General features: G+C 40.6%; 1 long non-coding RNA gene across 1 annotated transcript; it reads left to right on the top strand.

Moving 5' to 3' along the window:
• Positions 1–2135: 2135 nt before the first annotated feature.
• Positions 2136–5869, top strand: LOC140213264 (uncharacterized). The gene is made up of 2 exons (XR_011890225.1): positions 2136–2320; positions 5047–5869. It is a non-coding gene; the product is annotated as an uncharacterized lncRNA (long non-coding RNA).
• The last annotated feature ends 2101 nt before the right edge of the window (positions 5870–7970 follow it).

The raw sequence follows: 7970 nt of genomic DNA, 5'->3' as shown, positions 1-7970 counted from the left end.
GAGCTGGACGGTGTGAAGTGCCGGTCACCACATGCTGTAGCCAGCATGGCATTTTTAATCTCCTTGGCATTATGTCTCGTTAAGATACAGAAATTGCATCACTGCTCATAAAGAAATTGGAAATTGGGAGGTTGAGGGGAAGTGGAAGGGCTCCCCTCTGGAGCAGCCAGTGCATGCCCTTTGCTATACTGATAATCCTACCTTAATGAGAACCAGTGATGCATGTTAACCTATTACGCAGCCAAGTGTATTCCTTGTTTTGTATTAAGGGGACACTAATGACACCTTAAATGAATTTAAAATAAAGCATCGTCTTAAATAACTACTTCTGTAACTTTCTTGGTAGTTGTTTGATTATTAGAGAAAATAAAGCTCAAAGTTCAATTTTCTGAGTATCGCCCCAAAATCTTTGTGCTGACACCTCATTGTCACATCATGGATTCCAAGTATTTTTTCAAACGTGGGCTGTATTGGTTCTGTAAAAGTTCCTGACGCTTTTTATTTTGGGTTTTTGGTATACGATGAAGAACATCTTCATTTGTAAAAAAAATTGCTACACCTCAACAGACATCATCAAAATCCATGACGTCACAGCAAGCGGGTGTGGTAACTTCAAGGCAGCACTGCCACCAATCTTTCCTCTTGCTGCTTTTACAGTTTACTCAGCCTCTTGTCACGGTATGAGTGAATCTCTTGAATTGTAGGAAGGTCATGTACAGATACATCTAAAATAATTTTTCTCTTTAGTGCTTTCATGCCGTAGTTGCTTAGGGGTGTTGGCACAGCTCCGCTAAGCACGAGGTCACAGGATCAAACAGCCGCATTTTGATGGAGGTGAAATACAAAACTGCCCAGGTACCTTGCAGCCTGATTTGGTGAAAATTAGTCCAGAGTTCCCCACTAAGGCGTGCCTAAACATCAGATTGTCGTTTTGGCACTTAAAACGCCAGAATTTAATTAATTTAATTTTCCTTTAGTGCTCCCTTAAGCTGTAGAATTCATGATCTTTGCAAAAACTCATGCTCAAAGTATTCTCCATAAAGATTAAATAAACAGTAGATATAAGTGTCTATCTATATTTTGAATTGTGGTGATACGTGATGACTATTAGAACGGTGGTACAACGAGACAGACAGAATTGTAATACAATGTATGACGGCACGATGATGCACATCGAGGAAATGACTGAGTTTCCCTAGAGGTCCCTGACATGGACATCAACTGGCTGTCCACAAACTTCTGAGTTCACTCCGTGATCTTGTGCAGCCTGTGCTTTGCGAGTCGATTAATTTAATTGAGGTGGTGGTTGGCACATACTGTCCTTGCAGCTTATGTACATTTCATACAGTGGAGTGGAATCTCACATATTACTTCTGCAGCACAGCAAGCTAACGTGACGTGTAGTGGTAATCTTAGTAATGATCGACAATCATGTCCCTCTTTGAGCTCCTAATGCTGCTTGCCAACACAAGCAGCAGCAGTTGCCCAAGATAGCGGGAAGGAGATTCATTGAAAAGTGGCATATGCCCAGGGTCGCATACCCAGTCACCCAAGCTGTTCCAACGGTTGATTTTGAACTCTTCCCTTAAGCAGCCCAATCTCCCCATTAGACCATGGACTACCTATTGACACAAATGGATGGGAAAATAGAGACAAACACCTGAAAATATGAAGTATCCTAAGAATGGTAATCACAATAAATAGTACTAGATGTGCATTAGCGCAAGCTCTTGGGCCAGTTGGTGCGTGATGAACTTGAAAAAGGGGGGTACCAGCAAAACAAAGGACGCGCACACACGTAAAAGGCGTTAGACAGGGACGGACGCTGGTCCGTCCCAACGTCTGTCCATGTCTAATGCCTTTTCCTTGTGTGCGTGTCATTTGTGTTTTGCTGGTACTCCCCTTTTTCAAGTACTAGATGTTTGGATACTTTGGTTTATTATTCTTGTTTGTGCTGGATTGTTTTTCTGAAACATGTGGCGTCCAGACAGCATAAGAAGCTTGTAAGAAGTCAAGTTTAGCAATCTAGATTTGCAACAGGTACTTTTGTAATTTATTTGCAGTAGGGCTGTTGTGTGAATGTGCTTGAAAGGCTTAAAACTGTTTTGCTAACATTTACTTAAACATGCCGGTTCACATAGGTTGAAGGAGTGCACATTGAGAAGGTTATCCTGGCACAGTTTACCATGGCCTGGCATGGTGGACCAGGAAAGTTTGCAAGGGCCTTGCTTCACCATGTGTTCACAGAGGAGGAGCTCATGGGCCATTTGGGCTTTGGAAATAACACCAAGGGGCAAAAAAGGCTCTTGACCCCACCAGGGTCACTGCTGTTATAGGCAAGTACCATATATCCTTTCTGGTTGCATTTTTACATTCACATTTTTTTCTAAAATTATGAACTTGCCATTGGCATAACAAACGACTTTCAAGTAGCCCGTGTGTGCAGTTGTATGCGACAATAGCCTACTATTTGGAATGACTGTTCGTACGATCTTAAGTGCGTAATGCCGCCATACTCAAATGCTTCTAAAATTTAAAAGCTGCCTTCACTGCTGAAAGTTTTTAGTGGCTCCACCACATAAAATGAGCTGCATTTGCGCATTAGCAGTGTTACTTGGCTGTCATTGCAAGGAATAGTTGTCTGTGAAGCACGCTCCAAATCTATTGGCATAGAGGACATGTTTAGTTAGCCTGAAAATGTTATTCTAATACGTGAATTGTGGAGAAGGTATGCTCAAGTGTGGTTACTGCTCAGCTCGAGCAGGAGCATGTTCACCAAATTGCAGAAGTCAAAACAGCTCTCCAGGTTCTGAGATGTGAAACAGTAGTTTCACCAATTTTAACAGACCACATCGAATTAAGGTTGCTCCTATATTGAAGGAGGTCCATGTGATGCCAGACAGCAGCCTTTTAGCAGAGGGAACCTGAGCGGTGTGGCAATTTTCTTTTGGTTCTTTCAATCAAAGAAACAACAGGGACAGAGTTGCAAGCATTGCTGTCAACAGTACTACGTTTAGTGGGCGCTGACTCATTCTAAGCACTTAACCTATGACTCGTATTTATTAACGCACACTTTATCACTTTGTATTCTAAGATTTGAAAAAAATATTTATGTGTATTCTAACATATGAAAAAAATATTTATGTGGCTTTTCCCCATATACTTCAATAAATTGAGAATACGCTCTTGGGGCCTAATGTATAAAGCTTCTTACAGACCATCGGACATGTCCACTACTCCCATTCTGAAATTGTTAGAATTGATTCCTGCTTCCTTACTTCACCTACCTGTTAACAGGGTTATTATGAACCATTGCCAAGTTGATTATGGGCTTAAATTAATCAAAAAGATGAATGGGCTTTTCTGTCGCTCTTGTTTAGCCCGTTGAGGATCACATTTTGGGGAGAAATATGCCTCTCTAATTTAGGAGTTATATATTTTTTGTGGTGTGCAAATGCTCAAAACTTTCGAATTGAATAGTGTCCTATTCAATTTAGTCTTTGAATGGTCACTATTTGTAAATGCGAGTATTCTAATATTTCGAAACACCAATAAAACATGAAATTTGAGCCAAAGTACGGTAAATTTTCACCTCCAATAACATAGTGTAGACATAAAACGTAACAACTTGTAATAGCAGACCAGGCTACGTTACTTCAGTAGCTGTACTTTAGAGGCTGTACAGCAATCATTTATGCTTACTGAAGAGTCCTGTGCATGTGAAGAAACTTTCTGCTGCTCCATTTGTGCTTTTAATAAACAGCTTTTCATAACATAACAATGACAGAAACTTGCTAACTTTAATAATACTAGGATGTGAGCCTCATCTTACATTAATTGTGATATCAGCTGTTCATTATTCAGAAACTATCCATCATTTGATTTGCTTCTAGCATTATTCGGTTCAGCCTCAAAAATCACTTTTCGCGCACCCTTAATATTTTTATTGCAGATTTAAGTTCTTCAGAGTGACATTCCGAGACAATAAACTGGTAAATAATATTTTTAAATAACAATGAAGTGGCAATACCATTTCAGTATTTGCAGTTTTACATGTTTTATTTTTTTATGCAGGATAAAGCAGCATAATTTTTTTGTGTAATGAAACAAAAAACTTCTGGCAACACTCCCAAATTACTGCAATGACAGACACCAAGGAGCTAGGTGAAAAATCAGTTTTGGAGAAACCCAAGGAGCGACAGCACTATAAGAATATTTTCTAGAAGTCTCAGAAGGTTGCAGCACCTCCAGTGGGATGCTAGGCAACACTTTGTTCTGAAAAGGCAAATTTTTTTCAGAACGTTCCATCACAGCCACAGTTGTACGGCAGTGAACCCTAAAAGGGTTAAAGAAGTCAGTCCTATCGCATATGGCTCTTAAAAGACGGCATTTCTTCGTCTCTGTCACATTCTGCATGTGTCATGCTAAGCAGCTTGGTGCACTACACGGAATCCTCATTAGAACAGTAATTCAGTCGTCGAGGCAGAAAACATACTTCACTGTAAGCAGTGTCTTCTTTAATGTAGAAAGTCTTAAGTCATTGTAAGGCGAGAAGTACATTCCGATTGCATGTGAACTCAGGAAACCTAACATCAAATGAAGCTACACTCAGTTGTAGTGACATGACAGTATTGTATTTGGAGCATGGAAAAGCACAGTGAAGTGCAGCAAATTTTAATTATGAAAGTTACAAGAAATAATTTTAGTTGTCAGTACAGGTTTATTTATGAACGACATGAATTTGTTTCACCATTTCGTTTCTCAGCAAGCAAAGCTCACATCTTTGACATTGAGGATATTCATAAAGTTATTTTGCTACAGTGTTTTGTTCCTCTTTGCCCTTTCCTGCATTTGACACTTAGTGGAGTCCTGTGCCGCACTGAATAAATTTAAATGGTCATGCTGTAAAGCTGTACCCGTGGAAAGCTGGACTAAAGCAACACAAATACATAAATCAATTTCGTTATAACGAGGGCAGATTGCATGCCATTCTTTTGCATGTGGAAGTTGCTTTTTAAAACTTGTTCTGGCTTCTTGTTTTTGCAGGCTTCACGTGTCGCAAATTGCCTGGTACCAACATGCCCTATGTAAAGAACTGTGGCCTCGCTTCTCGCATGGGACCAATAACCTCTCAAGAGCCCAAGTTGGACAGCTCAAACCAAAACACAAGTGTTGTGCTTTTGTAACTCTCGACATTTTTATGTTCTGTGTTAGTCTCCTGAAGGGCCCAATTTGGATTTCTCAAATGAGCTTACAAATGTTGTGCCTTTCTATGCCTTCACATTTTTATGTTAATTTTATTTATGTTAATTATACTAGTCTCCTGAGAAGTCCACATTGGATTGCTCAATCCAGAATACAAGTGCTGTGCTTTGTTATAGTTCACTACATTTTTATGTTAGTTTTTGATATGGTTCTAGTAAGGAAAGTGTTTCCTTATTAATATATTTTTTAAGTATCTTAAGCCATTCCATGCCAAACCACCCAATTTTGTCAAGAACTGTTCCATTATGGCAAACCATTTCAAGTTTGCTTGATTTTGAGTAGGTACAATGAGAAAATTTGCTTTCGTACATACACTTGAGTCATTCCAGGGCAACCAACCAACTTTTTTTGACCATCACAGATATAGTTGAAGCTCCAAACTCTTGCTCCCCATTTATTTTCCTTCGCAAAAATTTTTTTGAACTTTGGCAAAAATTTATTGTTCTTGCCCAGCTAAGCTAGAAGGCACTGATACACGTTTCTTCTGAAAGGGAAATTGTATGATCCAAATATTCAGATGGTGTTCATGTCAAGAGACTGAAGTGGTGTGAGTGCCAAAATTTGCAAAGTTTGAATTTTCTTCTAACGTAGGGAAATACAGAAGGCACAAAATAAATATAAAATCAGACTGGTTGACTTGGGATAGCTGCAAAATATTTCAAGCCTTGGAGGTTCGGTTGATCAGCTAAAAAAACTAAAGTTCAAATTTTTTGCAAAAAGCTGCGTGTTGAAGGTAAAAAAATTAGCTTTGGTGGTTCGCACAAAAGTATATGTCGCCCATTGTTACACAGCCCTACATGTCTGCTATACATGTGACAAGTAACAAAAAGGTATTATTGTTTAAGTGCGATAAATTATTTTTTATAATGTTGATTTGTGGATCACACATACAGCATAAATATAGCATAAATATATGAAGCCATGTCATCTAGTAAGGAAATATTGTTAATATAATTAGCCACAAGAACTATTCAACAAACTGACTGCCTTTTTTATCATTGCGAAGGCAGGTGACGTCTAGCGCTGCAGCTGCAGTCTCAATTCGTATTTTTTTAACATGAATGCAAGAAGTGGTTGCCAATGGTGTCTGACCACATCAGACTAAACATGGCACATATGACTTTTATAGATGAGCATGTTCCGGCTCTAAAACAGTGGTAGCAAACAACACTACAAGAATTTGTTCGTACTCATGTAGGTTTTCAGTCCTAATTATGAAGGTGTTTTCTACTTGCATCGTCATTGGGCTTCAGGGAGCTGGGCACAAAGTGTCCTGCTCCCTCTATGTTGCATTGCACTGCGACATGCCCTTTAAAATGCTTTGTATAAACAATATCAGCGCTCTTTCTGGATTTACTGTCTACATAATAGCTCATATTTCTTTTTGTAAACTGCACGAACCATATCTTCTAGCACTGCAGGATTCCCTCACGTATTTAATACGTACGAGGTCTGTTAGAAAAGTATTTGACCTTTTTTTGCGAACACCTGATGAATATGTAACAAGCGTTTTCATCAGCCGCCCTTGAACCTTTGTGCGCATGCACGAATTTTTTCCTGCCTGCCAATAGCGTGACTTGCTGGGACGCAGCATTTGAATGAGGTAGTACAAATTGCTCTCGTTGGTTTTTTATTGCAAGGAAAATGGCGGAGTGACTGGAGCAGTGCTACTGCATCAAATTTTGCCAGAAACTGGGCGACAGCCAAGTGGAAACCATTCCGAAGATTCAGACTGCTTTTGGTGACTATGCTATGAGCAGCACACAGATTAAGGAGTGGTACAACCAGTTTAAAGACGGCCACGCATCGGTGGAGAGCGAGCCACGCTCCAGTCGGCTATCAACATGCCGAAATGACCAGGTCATTGCCGAAGTGAACCCCGTGGTGATGCGGAACTGTCGTGTGACTATCCAAGAAATTGTGGAAGAGGTGGGCATCAGCACATTTTATCCACATTCCATTATCACTGAAGATTTGGCCATGAAGAGAGTTGCACCGAAATTCGTTCCCAAACTGCTCATGGTGGAGCTAAAGCAACTTCGTGTTGAAGTCTCACAGACATGCTGGATTCCACAAACAGAGACCCCAACTTCATGAACACCATAATCACTGGTGACAAGTCTTGGGGGTATGTTTACGACCCGGAAACCAAATCCCAGTCATTACAGTGGAAGCATTCCACGTCACCAACCAAAGACCGCTAAGTGCGCATCAACGTTAAAGTGTTGCTGACTGCTTTCTTTGACTCCCGCAGTGTGGTACACCACGGGTACGCACCACAGGGTCAAACAATCACTAAAGACTACTACAGGGATGTCCTCCATGGCCTATGTGATGCTGTGTGGCGCAAGATACCGAAGTTGTCAACAGGAAATTGGCGCATCCATGACGACAATGCTTTTCTCGCACTTGATTCAGACTTCTTTGGCGAATAACCAGACTCCTGTAGTTCGACAGGCTCCTTACTCTCCTGATGTGGCCGCCTGCGACTTCTGGCTGTTTCCCAAAATCAAGAGGCCATTGAAAGAAGCGCGATTTCAGACAAGAGAAGACATTATGGCTGCAACGACAGCTGAGCTAAACTCCGTTCAGGAAGAGGCCTTCTCGGAATGCTTCTAACAATGGCAGCACTGCTGGGAGAAGTGACTGGAGTCCCAAGGAGACTACTTTGAGGGTGATTAGGTTTCCAACGCTCCAGTTATGCC

Source organism: Dermacentor andersoni, chromosome 9 (assembly GCF_023375885.2).
Source record: "Dermacentor andersoni chromosome 9, qqDerAnde1_hic_scaffold, whole genome shotgun sequence".
In the NCBI taxonomy this organism is placed as follows: domain Eukaryota; kingdom Metazoa; phylum Arthropoda; class Arachnida; order Ixodida; family Ixodidae; genus Dermacentor; species Dermacentor andersoni.
The sequence above is the reverse complement of the archived record's forward strand: the minus strand, read 5'-3'. Positions and strand labels throughout refer to the sequence as shown.